This window comes from Ciconia boyciana, chromosome 2, assembly GCF_034638445.1.
Source record: "Ciconia boyciana chromosome 2, ASM3463844v1, whole genome shotgun sequence".
Classification (NCBI taxonomy): domain Eukaryota; kingdom Metazoa; phylum Chordata; class Aves; order Ciconiiformes; family Ciconiidae; genus Ciconia; species Ciconia boyciana.
Genome location: NC_132935.1, coordinates 25266625 through 25282942, shown reverse-complemented (window position 1 = coordinate 25282942; position 16318 = coordinate 25266625). Strand labels below are relative to the sequence as shown.

The 16318-nt window shown below is 41.7% G+C and overlaps 1 protein-coding gene across 1 annotated transcript in view; it reads left to right on the top strand.

Moving 5' to 3' along the window:
- LAPTM4B (lysosomal protein transmembrane 4 beta) overlaps positions 1-16318 on the top strand; it is a 60952-nt gene that overhangs the window by 370 nt on the left and 44264 nt on the right. The gene's annotated exons all lie outside the window — the stretch shown is intronic.

Genomic DNA, 16318 nt, shown 5'->3' with positions numbered 1-16318 from the left:
TAACCCACGGGTTATCCCCCGGCAAGGCAGAGGCTGGTATTTAGACTCTGGCTAAATTGGGAAATGAAGCATGTGCATGTTTAAGGGTCAGGGGAGTGGGAGCAGGAGATACGGAGCACGGGCAGGCTCACCGGGGTCTCCAGCAAAAAGCTCTTTCGGGCATGAAAATGTGACGCGTGAAGATCCCTGGTGTGAGGGGTTTTCCTGGCTCCCCCAAACTTCGGAGCGGTGTTTCTCAGGCCGGGTTGACTGCAGCACTGAGGCCCCGCTGGTGCGTTAGCTCTGGCAGGGCTGCCCAGACCCTGACCACACTGCACAGAAAAGCTTGTTTTGTCATCTCTGGTTGCTGGTTTGTGAAGAAGTCGGGTGTTCTCGTCGCTGCTGTTCCTTGTTTGTCAGATAACTGTTTGTCAGTAGTATCTTGGTCTGCCTGGCAGAGAGCTGAAACCTTTCAGGCAGCTGCTATCAGGTACTAGAAAGACTTCTTTCTTCCGTCAGGGTTATAGGACATGAGTGAGGAACTGACCCTCGAAGCACAGCTTTAATAGGTTATCATCAGTCCCAGAGGTTGTTCGACACCCGGTTGTTCAGCCAGGGGAAAGACTCGGTGAGGAGGAGGCGCATTAAGCCCTCAGTTCCTCTCCTGTCTTTGACAAGCTTTTCTCAGTCCCTTGGGTAGCAATGCAGGAAAAGCAGCTTTCCCAGAGGCGGCCCTGCCATAGTCGCAGGGTTTGCAAACCTGTCACAAGAATAAAAAGAGCTGGTTCGTTGCTTTGGGTTGTGTAGCTGCACTTCTCAGCCTGCTCAGTCTTCCCCGTCCCTTGGTGTGAGAAATCAGTCTCTGTCTGATGCCAAGGCCACGCAGAGCTGTTTGCCAAGCATCATTTTTCAAATGATTGCAGACGGAAGCAGATTAGATCCGGGCTTATTTGCTAACTACTGAAATTCCCTTCAGAAGCAAGTGAAAAATGCAGGGCTGGCCTCCATTGTAGGACAGCTCATTAAATAAATTCAATCAGCGTAATAAAAAGGCTAAGTTGACATTTATGTCCTAGAAATCATTTAAAATGCTGGATGTCCTATAAAATACATATTTCACCACTGAGAAAATGGTGCATTGGTTGAACTATTTCTTGCTCCTGGTTTAATAAAATATAGTTAAATGCAATATCCACAGCCTGTGGTGTCTGGAATACTGACAGTGTTGAAAAAGATGCCCCTCTTTTCCTGGCTGCAATGAAGTTTCAATAAGTTTTAATAGGACCTGAAAGCTTTTGAACATTTCTTCCAGGATGCTTGTTATTTCTTTCTGCCTTCAGCTGAATGAAGCCTTTTCACATTGGCTCCACAAAGACAGGGATACAGATATTTTAGCTGTTCAGTGGACCTAAAGATATTTGAGGAAGAGGGAATTAAGTGCATCAGCTGGCCTTAGATACAAAGAAAAGCCTGACAGCTTTTTAGACGTTGTTACCTATTGAGCTTCTAACATTTAAATACCAATGCCCCAATTTCACTTAGTATTTTTCTGAAAAATCTGCTTTAAAATTTTCTTTTCTAACTAGCAGGTATTTCCTGATTTACACCTCTTCGTACTTTGCTTCTTTTGCTTTCATAGATTTTTCAGGGCAGATTTCTGAATGACTTCAAACTGACAATAACTCACAACATGTCAGGGTGCACATTTCCGTGCTTTCTCCTCTATTGCAAATATTTAGATTTTTAAGGTTAACTATCCGGAATAGAAATTTAGATGCATGTTGATAATAAATGCTAAACCATTTTGCTAGCTTACAAAGTTAGGAAGCAATAAGTAAGGAAGGGGTAGCTCCTTGAGTAAATAGCTACCCTGGTTGAAAGGTCTGGTTTACAAAGTCATACGTGAAAATATTGTTTTATCTCAGACAACAATTATGATTTGATACCATGTGCTGTTGAGGGTTTACATAAAAATAGAGGCTGTCCTGGTGGCAAATTTTTTCTTTGCATGCATTTTGGGTGGTTGCATTACTCCAAACCACACGTGCGCTTTGAGCATTACCTCAAATAAAGTTCACATAAAACCCCCTTTGATTTTTCGCCACGCCTACATGTATTCTGTATACTGTTTGCCTTTATGCTTCACAGGAAATTACTTGAGGAAAAAACATGCCCTGAGGGAATGAATAGTTTTCTTGTTGCTTTTTCATATCTTACTACCTGTGAAGTGTAAGTTTTATTAATTCTATGACTATGAATACAATGATTCAGTAGTAAAGGCTTCTGAAGGAGGAAAAAATAATAGCTTAAAAGTTTTGGCAGGCTTTCAAAATAACATTTTCACATGTTGAACCAGTTTTGAGTTAGTATAATCTCAGAAGGCAGAATTTCTTGTCTGAGTAAATGTGGAAAAAATAGTGCATTTCTCTGGGATGATGTTTTAGCTCTTTAGTTTTAATGTTTTAATTGATGTTTGGGATCCTACAAATAGTGGAGAGAGTGGGGAGCTGAGTGCAGGTGGAGTCCTCAGGGCTGCGTGGTGAGAGCACTTTCCCACACAGGTAAGGGGAAGGAACGCTGTGTGCATTTCCAACGCAGGCCCAGCAGCCACGGACACTTACAAAGGTCTCATAAAGTATCAATAGGTGGGAAATACATATTTAACTTTGCTCTATTTTAGAACATAATGGATCTCAGAATGCTAATGTTTCTATAGCTCTTATGTTTCAGTAGTTTCTTCCTGGTAGAGCCATAGGTACTGCATCTAAAACAATATAATATAATACAGCATTGCATGATATTGCACTATAGTATACATAATACAACATACGTACTATCACAGAGCACTGAGGTACTTCAGTGTAAAAAGTAACTAACTTGTAAAGGGTGGAGCAGCCAGAGGAAATATCCTGAAAAGGATATCTAATTGGGTTGCAGAATAGCCTGCACTTCAGGAACTGGTGTGCTGCCTTGGAGAGAAAAGCTTAAGAGAGGGTACTGCAATGTTGAATACAAACATTATGCTGAAGATTAAGATGGCAGTAATATGGCTGGCTGGGGGGGTAATACTTATTTCAAAACCTGAGGACTGGTTAGGTTCAGCTGGTTATTAATCTTTGGTTTTTATCCTACTGGCATGGACTTTACACTTCCCTGCGTTGTATCAAACATGAAGTCAGATGTAACAAGTAATAATGCAGAACCATTTTGGGCACGAAAGTCTTACAAGTGTCATATTTTGAAGAAAGAATTAAGGAAAAGGAGAAAGTTACTTTCAGCAGCTTAGTTTTGTTCTAGACAGTTGTATCAGCACGCTGTTCAAGGCAGGGACACCGCTGAAATGAGCCAAGTTCAGCTCTGATCTCCCCTGGGTGCTGGGTCCAGGGGAAAGCTGGCACTTGTGTTAGTTCCAAGCAACCCAGTCGGTACTGGTGAGTCAGAATAACATCCCCGTCGGTAACAGCATTTATAAACACAGCATGTCTTCTTCCTGAGTAAATGGGCTCCACGTTCTTTATCTAAAACACAAAGAAGAAGCAACGTCAGATGTGCTGACAGTGTCACAGAAGGATTTCCCCCTCTCCCGACACATGGCGGTGGGGTTTATGCACACCCCGAGGCTCCACCAGCACCACCTGGGACAAGGGAAATTGTTTCCCCTTGACTTGGGAGGGGGGAAGGACGAAACTTCAAGGCATCAGTTCAGAAAAAAGAGCATGAAAACAAGGAGCTTTCATTTTTGAGCGATGTGTGCCCAGTGCCGCCTGCTACCCGCCTGGCTGCAGCAGTGCCCTGGGCAGGGGCTGCTGCTCCCCACGCTCCCCACGCTCCCCACGCTCCCCACGCTCCCCACGCTCCCCACGCTCCCCGGGAGCCGCCGCGGGAGCTGTCCAGCCCCGCCGGAGCTGCCTAGGGCTCAGCGCCGCCGCCTCCACGCTCCCCGGCAGAGAGGGGCTAAAAATAAAAACTAATGGACGACTGAGAAGCTTTTGTAACCGCCAGTTGTCAGGTTGCACGGCTCCCTCCGAAGGGCGGGCGGTAAGAAGGTAAATAGAGCGAGCCGAAGTTTTTAGCCAGGGTGGCTTCAACGTTTGAGCTGCTTTTTGTGAAAGCTCAGCATGGATTGCTAGTCGTAATATTTCAGATCTGGATTTTTCTGAATATATGTTGAAAATATATAGCTGAAAATGTGCATCATTTCTGTCTGCATCCCACTCGTTTTTTAATAAAAGGATTGAATCCTAATGGATGAAAAAGATGTACTGGTAGTGGCCTTTTTATACTGTGAAGCAAAAGAAAAGCACTGGTTGCTATGGCCTCATTGATTTACAGGTTGAACACCCTGCTGAGATCAGTAGAGTGCACTTGACCTGACATCAAAAAGAGAATCAAGGTATATATTTTGCAACTGGGCCACACTTATTTCCTTGTCTTTTTCAAGCCCTGTGCAAAACAGCATGTATGGCAATGTGCTTAAATACCGGTTAGAAGATTACTGAAATCTTGGCTTACTTGGTAGGGAGTAGAGATCAGCATGACTGCTCGTGTAAAGAAAATATACCTACACTGGGGTCCTTCCAAGCTGCTCTGTCCCCACTCCTGCAACCTTTACACTGTCTGAGACTGCTCACAGCAGCAAGGAGTTGTAAGCGGGGGTCCCTTGAACAGGGCGGAAAGGCCCTTTCAGGGAAAATAAAGAAAGTCTAAGAAAAGATGACGTTATTAATTTTTTTCAAACCTGTGAGAATTGGGAGATCTTGAAAACTGAAAAAAGAACTGAATTTGTGAAAAGGGGAAAATTGCATCATTAGAAAGCCTGATGTTACAGGGAATTGGAAACTTTGTTATCCCAGTGCCAGGTTGTGGGAATTTGCATGAATACAAGTATGAGGCCTTGTGTTTTACTTAGAAAATTAGCTTGCTTTGTTTTTATATGGAATGAAATTGGCTAAGAGTAAAGGATCTCCAACTTTATCTACATACGAATGGTCATAGTGCATCAGCCAGCTCACTGAAGGCTCTATTCCTTCATATCAGCCAGGGGTGTCGCTTCCCGTGTCGTGCCAGTGTGATAGAGCTTGGGTGTTGGGTCAGGTTGTCCATCAGGCAACACTGCCTTTACCACCTCCACTAACAGTCCAATACTGGTGGCACTGGGGAAAGAAGTCTTGCAGAATGGGGCTCTCTGTGGGTTCACCAGGTGATTGCCCCTCCATGGCCCAGACCTAGGCAGTATAATCAGGGGGAAGAGCTGGATGGTGCCAATAACATGGCTAATTCCCAGCCCTTGGTAGGAGATGTAGTGTCAGCAGCAGGTGAGATTCCTCCACTGGCAGGTGAAGGGGTCAGGACATAATCTGAAATTACTTGAGATTCCCAATTCTTGTAGTGGAAATGGCTGCAGTGACTAAATATTTATGTCCCAAGTGCCATGTGTATAAAATTATCATTAAATTTTCTATTGTCTGTACTTCCTTTCATGAAAAAACAGCTGACATCTTGAAAAAAAACAGTAGCATTCCCAAGTAACTCATTGGAGACTTGCTGCTTTGTGCACATGATTGCTTTTGAGGAGAGTGGAGAGGGAACTTGGAATTCATTATGAATAAAGAAAAGTATGAAACCTACTTTCAAAGGCTTCCCTGTATGATTGATGTACATGTTGAATATGCAACTGAGACTGGAATCGGAGTAGGTTCAGGGTATTTGCTCTTGGAGTGGATCGCATCCATTTCATTATCTTCTTCAAGACAGCAGGAAATAAATGACTGGTCCTGCACACAAATACCCGCGCAGGGCCTGCATGGTACTTTCTTAAGAAACTGAAAATATATGTATGCATTTTAGACATGATAGAGCAAAGAATAAAGACCACCACTGATCATTAGCATGAACAAAATGTATCTTGTCTGAAGAATCTTCTCAATAACTACATTCTGATTGTAACTTATCTAGAGAGATGGTATTAAATAACATAACAACTAATTGCTTCAAGAATGGCTTCTGGAGAACTCCTTAAATAACTCCTTCCTACCATGTGCAAAGCCAGATTGGTTTCTGCAATGCAAGACCTTATCCCACCTCCTTCCCTTCTCCTTCCAATTCATGTTTCAGAGGCTCTTCAGTTAAATTACAAAATAAAGTACCATATGGGGAATTTAAATTGCACAATCAATAAGACAGCTTGCAAAGACCCTAATCACTCACCTCTGGGTGACAGAATCAATCCACGAACAGGCCAGAAAGATTATCTGAAAAAAGAATGGATTCATAGGTGTTATCTGTGCTTTCTGTTCTGAGTGAAAATAGCCAGGTTTGTGTGTTTCCTGTGTTGCAGAGAAGTGCAGAAACAGCATTTTGTCAGTCCTCCCCAGACTCTGTCACACATCAGGGTGCTTATTAATGTTTTTGTTTTAAAAACTTTTTAAGACATTGGAGGGCTAAAATTTCTTGTAAGCATCTTTTGGGCAGTCCATGCATTTACTGAACTGTTTCTTAGTCTGTAATACAACACAAGGATTTCTGAAAACTTCTTTAAGCTCTAATCTCCTTACATATGCAAGTTTTCTTATATCCCCAAATACCACAGTAGGATTTTTCACAGAGTATATAAATCATTGCAACTATAGCTGATAATCTGCATCAGTTGTCCAGGATAATGACACAGTTGTCTCTTCTAATCAACAGTGATCAATTCAGAAAATGTAAACTTTTGTAAAATACCCTTTTTTTTCTTAGTAAGGCCTTCAACTGGATAATAAATTCACTGGGATTACAAAGAACAGTTGTCTCCCTGCAGTGAGAAAATAGATGGTTGTTTGTCAAAGGAGCAAAGTTTACGTAAATGCTTGTTAAAGGAAAGAAACCCGTTAAGAGTCCAGTATGCTATAATTACATTTATTTTTTATACAAAAATCATGAATGTATTTATGGAAAGGAGAGGAGGTATTACATTAATCAAGTAAAATGTGTTTAGAAGTTCTGTTGAAGGTTAATATGTATCTCCTAGTGAGCCAGAGGAGAACACATTAAGCTTCGTAAACTGATCGTTGATTAGACTGACGTCAGTGAAAATGCAATTAGTCTTATATATTCCTGGACATATGGAACGGATGTTGCAAAATAGCCAGGAATTCATTTCCTTGATTGCTTTCTTTTTCTCTGGTTTTACTGTGAGGCCCATGCTTTTACTGTAAAACTCTGCAAGTTTAAAGTAGCCAAGTCTTGAAAACGTGCATGGGAGTTTCTGTGGTATTCTGCAGCTGGGCTGGAGGTTTCAAGCCCCAAATCTCCAAAGAGCAGAATAGGAAGAGGAAAACCACGCTCGTTGCTGAAGGTGCGAGAGAGTGCTCCTGGTCGATCTGAGGTATTGCATCTGCCAGCAAGGCATCGCCGAAGAAATAACCTGGACTTGAGCCTAGTGCACTCTTCCTGGACCTCCTGTGGGTCTGCTCTCTTTCAGATGTCTGCAGTCAGCTCTGACTACCGTCATCCTAGTCCTCTGCCTTAGAAGAGCTTTTTAAAGTGCTGTGGCTGTTTTTCATTTCATTCCTAGCTTGTGCTGAGCAAGGTCTTGTTCTGTCAGGAGATGTATTAAGCTACTTAAAACAGACAGGACAAATGCTTTTGGCAGAAACACAGGTTTGTGGGAGATTTTCACTTTGCGGAGGTGCATTTTCCCGCAGTGAAACAGCTGTGCCCAGACAGATCGGATACGTGTGATCATGTTGTTTACTATTTCAGTAATTATCTGTACTGTACCATCCTTTGTGGTGTGCCCGCTTCTTCCTTGCATAACTAAATCACTGCCTTGGGTTGCAGAGTGGAGCAAGGATGCAGTTTACTGCTGACAGCCCTGATCCCTTGCATGCTTACTCTGGGTATTGCCTGTGGTGACTACATAAGAATAATTGATCAAAGGTTTCATGTGGTTTGGTGTTTGGTTTTTTTTTTAATTAAGTGGGCATATGTGGCTCGCTGTCACAAGTTGGGGCACACTTGTCTCACCAGTGCAGTAACACATGTCCAAAGAGGCTAGAGGTGAGTCTGAGCCCAGACAGTGTCGTGGGCTGGTGTGGGTAAGACACACAAGCTGCTGGCCATGGCCAGCTGCCTTGGGCACTCCAGCCCAGGTACTCAGCTGTTCAGTTACAGCTGCATTGACTGGCCCATCCTCTATCATGAGTCCACACTAAGGTTCAAACCCACAGGAGCTGCCACAACTCACATCAACAGCGACACTTTCACAGGGCTGCCCTCAAACTTTCACAGTCACCTGCAAGACTCAAAAAGAAATTTCTGGAAGTCAAGGACAAATCCCAACTGAGCAGTTGAACAACTCTTTTTCTAATACGGTTTTAATGCATACCAATTCTTTGCTAGCTCTCCATGTAATACTGAACCGAGATGTGCTTTAGTAGAAATTGTGAGTCGGTCTGGCAAAGTTATAACTTGAACATGGGTATATGATTATATTTCCCCAAGGCTGGGCAGAATACCTCAGCAATCATTTCCAGGATCTTCCTCAGAAACAGGTTCAACGTTCTTTAAATACAACGTAAAAGTAACAAAGAATCCACCGACAAATTTGCATACAAATATCCTGTGTCCTTAAACCATGACAGGACTAAGATTAAGTATATAACAAATTAAATTCTATCTCTAAGGAAGCAGAAGCCTCCAGTGTGCATCCTGCACAGTTTGTCCATCTAATTTTTCTTTCATAAATTTAGTCATTACCATATTTCATTAGTAACAGACCTCTTGCGGTTTGGGTTTTAGGACTGTTAAAAGGCTGGCAGTAGGCAGTAGTTGAGTCACTTGTATAGAAGAGTGCTGATAAATTATGCTGGACTTCCTATATCAATTTAATCAGCGTAGCCTTTAAAGTTCAATGCTTAGTGTCATTATAATAATCAAAGTTGAGTTTATATATAAAGTCTGATTAAAATATTTTATGCAGCTTTCTATTATATGCTCTCTATAATATGCACTCTGTAATAGGCTAGTCTGAGCCTGCCTGGATCATTCTTTGACTTCTCATGAGTAATTTGGAAAAATAAGCAACAAGAATTGCAGACTCTACCCTGTCTTCTACAGATTAAAGAACATAAAAACTTAATTGCCGCTCCTGATCTGACTAATGCTCTCCCTATTCCAGTGCAGTATTTCAGGTAGCAGCTAGAAACATATGCTTTGAGAAATCACAGAGGGAAGTAAGAAAGAACGACTTGTGCAGGGAAGACATTTTCTTTTATTCTACTGTTATTTTAAGGTGGGCAATAACCTGAAGCACGAAGGCTTATATTTTGTTTTTAAGATGCTTTGTGATACAACTAAGCACTTGCATTTCCTGAATAAACAGCTCATCCTTTTCTGTATTCCTCCAGCCTTTTGATTTCAGTAATAATGTCTGATAATGACTTTCACTGGTGAAAGGGGTGAAGGATTTTCTTTGACCCAACTCTACATGGCCATCTTTCTGTTTCCCTTCAGACTGTTATGTTTCATTGGGTGAAAAGATAGCTAAGTGTGCCTGGGTTTTCTTCCTTGGACCATTCACTATTTTGTGTATCACTAACACATCTGCAGCTTGTCCCCCAACATTGGAGAGTTGAAACATTTTCATTAGCATGAGGCAGAAGGCTTACACAGAAGAAAAGAGAGAGTTATCTACTCTGACAGCCAGGATTCTCCTGCTTCTCCTTTCCTAGGAGTTCAAGCCACTGAGTGAAGTGTGCTCAGATGTAGCTCCTGTGTCCTATGAGCCCTGAGGGGGAAGATGACTGACTGGTTGCCATGAGATCTGTAAAAAAACTTGGGCACACAGAGGGGACACCTCGTTCCTTCTCATGTTTTCCTGCTCTCCACAGCAGTCAGACAGCTGTAAAACCTTTATTGCTAAAATTGCCTCCTTGTTTCCTCTTTAATCAGAATTCAGAAAAAAAAAATACTTTGCCTAACAGGGAGAGAGAGAGAAGAGAGAGAAAAATCTGCCCATATGGGGCAATAGATCATAAACTTTAACTCATCATCAATGCTAACAAAAGAAGTTTGGGAAAAGCGCCCCAGATAGCACAAATCTACCCTTAACTATTGAGTTAAACTTGACTTTTTTTTCCCTTTTGTAGGGTTCTTTTGTCCTCTTGATGAACAAAAGTGTTCTTGCTTTTATTAATGTCTTCTACGCTAGAAGAAAAAAGCAAGGAAAATGCAAAGAACGTGCCAAGTGGGAAGGCAACGGTAGATGGGGAGAATTAAGGATGTTGAGTTAGCTTAACGAAACATTTTCCATACATTCTTACTTTTTCTAACAGTAATACTGACTTCAAATATCCAAGTATTCTAAAATATTTACAGACTTCTGTTGTTAGTTTAGTTTCAAGGAGCAAAATAGTTTAAGATTGGGGGTTTGTTTCTATAGAGAACAAACACTTAGAGCCATAAACTTACTTTGAGTTTTTTGAAGGCCAATGGAGGGTATGGGGTTTTGCTTGAGGCTTTCTTCGGTTTTATTAAAAACATTTAGGATTTCTTACTAGTAAAATTAATGTCATTGGTGATTTGCTTCAATAGTATCTCTGCAGAGCGCAACAAACTAAGCCCTGCCAGTTTTGTGGGTTTTTAAAAATATGCTACAATTGTGTGCACCAGTTCAAAACCTGACCAAGGTTTAGGAGCCTTGGTCAGCAACACCCCGAGGTGGCTCACTGTTCAAAGTCTCAGAGAAATCTGCTGTTATTTGCTGCTCAGTCACAACCATTTTTGTTCAGAAATGTCATCTCCTTTTTCATCTGGTAGCTCATACTGTGTCAGGTACGGGACTATAGAGTAAAAACTGCAGTGATGTTTTTGGTAACTACCTGCCTATATCAAGCCCAGTATTATAATCCACTAATACAGATTACAGACAGTTGGGTGGTTAACCCAGAATGACTGTGTTTTCATTAAATCTGTTTTTTCATTATTTTCTATACCATAAAACCAAAGTTTATCTTTGCAGTTTTCTATTTTTTCCCCCTTATCTAAAAGTATGGGATTTTTATACCTAAATATTACTGGGATGTTCACTGTCATTAAACCAGCTCTCTGGAACTGTAAAGGGCCCCTGACAGGGAGTACAGGCGGTGAGTTAGTGCTCCACCAACGCAGAGATTTAAGGAGTGTGCTTAAGTGGATCTCTCTTGAGTTCAGTGAGGCTGAAAACAGACCCAGAATTAACAGTGTACGTACATCTTTCACTGCATACACAGCATCCAGACCGTTACACACATGGATTCAGTTATAAATTGAACTCTCAATATAAATAAAGCCAGGGGGTTTTCTTTTTCCTGTAAATATAAGGAACTCTCTTCACTGCATTAGGAAGTCTTGGGAGAACCGTAGTAGAATATTTGTAGAGGGGACCTTGTGGACTTCAATAGAAACATTGGTGTATTTTTAATGCAGTGTATTCTAAACTCCTTTATCAGAGCAATCTTATTTCAACTCTTGACTGTAAGCTGGAAGAAGGCAGGGACAAATTAAGCCATTGTAAGTCCTGACAATTCTTTTAGTATTTATGGACATCTATGTAAGTCACTGGCTTGAGCATTTCTCTGTCTGCTTGAGTTAGGGATCAGCAAAAAGATCTGTGTTAATGGCATGCTCTTAGGAGCTACTGGAACTAATTTTATTTTAGGTAAGCTGGGATAGATATGATGCAGCTGCACTTCTGTGAAGAGTCTGAAATTGTAGTGGTACTCATTTTCTCATCACCTGTTGATACAGTGGTTCCTGACACCTTCCCTCCCCTGCATTTTATCTCCATGGGCCACCACAGTTCACTGCTGATCTGTGGAACAAATGATGTGGGAAAGAAGACAACTCACTCATTGGTGGCAGAGGTCTGAAATTTTAGTGCATTATATGGTTTCTAAATGCTGGATGCTGTCTGTGGAAGACATGAGGTTGCTTCCTTGCATCCTAAACGCTGCATGTTCCCTCTAGCAGAGCTGCCTCACATCGTACGTAAGCTGCTGGTTCTTTATCACAGTACAGATGGAAGCAGTAGCAGTGGCTGGTGGTGCCAGTCCTACTCTCAGCATATGCTGCCTTTCTCCCTCATGCCTGTATGCACCTTCTCTCACACAGTTGTTGCTGTTTAAAATACCTTCTACTCAAATCTGAAACTGTGTTTTGTAAGCCCAGAGCAGGAAATCCAAGTAATGCTCCAATATTTGGACTAGCTATCCCCTCCATAATATGTCCTGTTTTCCCCTTTTCATTACATATTCTGGGGTCTCTACAAAGCAGAGTTATTTTCCTCCTCTACATTGACAAGAAGGTGGATGTATTCCACCTGGTTGCCAGAGAAGCAAGGTTTGGGGATTTTTTAAAATTATTATTTTATTTCTGTATCAGAATAAGAGGGCAGTTGGGTATTTCTATGACTTTCTGTGGGATCATTGTCCAATCTCTTGTTAGGGCACTCTGGGCACCATCCTGGAGGTGCTGAGCCTGGGTGCAGAACTGGGGGCTGGTAATGGCGTCCATCAACAGCCCCCAACATGGCAGGTGATGAACCAGGGCCAGGGGCCATCGAGGGAGCCCAGCCAGGGGCTAAAGACGGCAAGACCAGGGGCACAACTGGAGACAAGCTACAACATGCCTTCAAAGTGTCCATCCAGGAAGCATGGCTGGAGACCGGCACTCCTGTGGTGCCACTGGGACAGGGACTGATGACCCCAGGCTGAGCTGAAATGGAGTCCTGGGCTATGGGCAGGGGGGTGGGGAGGCCCAAAGTGGGGCTGGGCAGGGCCAGTAAGGCCTGTCAGTGCCCCCGGGGCTCCGCTCCTATAACTCTGGGTAGCACTGTGGCCGTAACCAGCTTCAAGACCCAGTGGCCACAGTTCTGACTTGATAGTGCAAAATCTTGCATTTTATTCTTACTGCTGAACACCACTCTGCTGCACGTTCATGAACATGTTTCTGTTTCTCCATCTGTAAAAGGAGGGTGACATGTCTCATTGGAAAGGTATAGGGCTTAGTTGCTTACTGAAACTTTGCATACTGAAAATGCTTTCTAAGCATTGTTAATTAGTCATTACATTATTTGTTGCTGAAGGAATGTAAAACATCTTGAAGGAAATCTTGTTGATTGAAGGAGAGAGCATAAAAATCTCCTTTGCTTTTCCTAGAACAGAGGTTTCAACTCTCATACCAACTGCATATATCAACAGGGAATCACTGTGCTCATATCCTTGATATGTATCCTTGGAAGATGCTACATCAGTAAGTCTTTAGGCACATTAAATGTATGCATTAAACCATTTTTCAAAATTCAACAGTTGCATCACTTTCAAAACAAAAGAAAAACCCTAACAAATACAATACACCCAACTGTGCACACATTTCTTCTGGAGAAAGAGGGTGAACAAATAAACACATGGTGTATTTCACTTGCACTGCTGACAGCACAGTTGGAAGGTGCTCAGAGATCATTATGAGGATCTCAAGAGAACAACCTGACAGAACAGAAAAGTGATGCACTAAAGAGCATTAGAGAGATTCCTACTTACCACAGCAGACTTCAGATCAGGCAAACACAATCTGTGTCTTATACAGAGACTTAAAGGCAATGCTGACAAACACATAATCAGAATCTGGACATATCCATATGGAGAAAGTAGAATGCTAGGTCAGTATTTTATGAATCTTCCTGACTATATCTGTACAAAAGATTAAACTTGTATGCCTTTAAAATAGCAACGCTATATACATTTATAGTTTCTGATTGCTTGGTTATTTTAAGTACTCTTCTTAAGTAACGTATTTATTACTGGCATATGTCCTCTAGCTTTCCACAAAAGAGTATAAAGCAAGAACTAGATTGCAATATAAAGTTATACATAATGTTAAAAATTAGTAGGATTTGTGGAATATAACTTTGAATCTTGACACTCATCTGATCTGCCTTCAAAGCCAAGCCAAGACTACCTATGGCTACAGCATTCCCAACACAAAGCTATTTAACTGTTCTATGAAAAAATGCGGTAATGAAAATCTCTAACCCCCTCCAGACAATCTCTTCTGCTGTCTGATTGTTCTTATTGTTCAGCAAGCTGCCTAACCTAAATTTCCTTTTGCTGTAATTTAAATCTGTTACTTTCCTCATCTCACGGTGGATCTGGAGGAAAGTCTATTGCCTCCTTCTTTTCCTCACCTTTCTGCATATAAGAGACTGAGAGCATCTCCCTCCGCCTTCTCCTCACTAAACAATCCATTTTTTTCCCTGTCAGTCACATTTTCTAGATGTCCGATCACTCTCTGTTCTGTTGCAGGATCCGCCCCAGGGTTTTTCTTGGTACATTGTTAGAAGGACTTTGAACTGGGCCCTTTCTGCAGAGGCCCTGTGGAGGGCGAGTGGGAGGATGACTTGTGTGTCTAACACGCAGGTTTCTGCAGTACTGCCCACCACCATGCAGCCGCAAAGATGAGCTCATGGATGGCACTGAGTCGTGTTCGGTTTATTCACTGTCACACCCAGACTCCTTTCTGAGGAACTGTTACCTACTCAGTTATTGCTCCTCTTGTTCTTCTGCAGTTTGTCACAAATGTGATGCTCTACTCTTGTTGGTATTGTATTGTGCTCTATTGTCTGAATTCTGCCATAGCTGGTCAAAATCTCTTAAGCTTATCTCCTAAAGTGCTTACAGCTTGGCATTGTCTGCAAATTAAAAAAAGATACAAGTCACAAGTGACTTGAAATACCAAGTATTTCAACAATACTGGAGAACCCTAATCAATATAACTTCTGTACTGGCTGCGAGTCCTTGACAACTATTATTTCATTACAACTATCCAGCTGGTTGTGTACTCGCCTTCCTGTACTTTCAATCAAACCAGGTTTTTCTAGCTCATTTATGAGAACCTCATAATGTCAAAAGGCTTGCTAAGATGCAAAGAGATGATATCTACTGCTTTTTCCCTGTCCACAAGGCCTCTTAGCTTGTCAGAGAAGGAAAATAAGATGAATTCATTACGGTTTGTCCTTGACAAGTCCGTGGCGATTGTTGGTTATGACCATACAAATTTGAAGTGCTATTGGGGAGAATGCTTGATTATCTGTTCTTGGGTTTATTTTATTCTTAAATCTCACAATCTAGCCAGAAATTCTTTATATGCCTTTCTGCTTTGTAAAGGTATAAACTGTGCTTGCGCTTTCCCTGTCATGTGAAGTCAATCTATTCTCAACAATTTTTCAGAGGTCATTGCTAACAGATATGGTATCAGCTAAACTTGATGGAATTTGCCTATCAAAAAGTATTTATCTTACCCAATAAATTTTCTAGCCTGCTCATGTCTTATTACAGCCCGTGTTCCTACACCTTTTTGTTGCTGTTAGTAACCTGTGATCAGATTAGGATGACTTCGAAGTGAGAACCAAAGCAATAAAAATCCATCTTTCCCAGCTGATAATAGAGTGCTATTATCAGCTTTCTTCTCTCCATTTTCCTGTTCATCAGTTATCTTCCTAGTTCTGTAGAATAATCTTTTAGCCAGGCTGCGTTATTTCGTGCTGAGCAATCTTCTTTTCTGCAATTAGCCCTCTTCACTTCAAAGTGATATGAGCATTGTGTTCAGATTTGTTTTAAAATATAGCTCTTGGCTACCTCTGTGTTCCTCTCATAGCTGATACTTGACAACCTGCTTCTACTGAATCACTTGATACTATATTCTTGCATTTAAATCACTTATTGCATTTCATAGCCAAGGCCTCAGTGTATATGAATGTCTCTCTGTGCCATATGACACGGGAACGTGTGCATCAGACACTGGGCTCATGTTGCCACCTACTCCTGTCTCCCCAAAGCCTCCTGATTTAGCAGGTCATGTCAATCAGCTCGTCACTCACGGCCTCTTAAAATTCAGCCTCTTTCAGCAAATCAGCTCCTCTTTGATCATCTAGCAATTTCACAGGACCTGTCCCCAATTCCAGCTCTGCCATGCTAATAATCCTTGACTACAGCGCTCATTTGTAATAATCTCAAAATGGTTGGTTTTAATTGATTTTAGTTTTTGCAACAGAACAAACTGAAATGGATGTGCTAATATGTTTTATAATCTGAAAGAGCAGCGGTAACTTGTCTGATGGTGTGGGAGAGAGTTAGAACATAAAGGGGTAATCCACATTTTGTTTCATTTTCCTGCCACCATGTGGGGAAGAAATAGGTCCTGTTTACACAAACCCAGAGAAACTAATTACAGTGTTAGTTAAATACTACAGTTTTACAGTTGGAAAACTCCATAGTTGGCATGGAGTGTGGCAGGTATATCCTACACAGAGCTTTTCCACTGA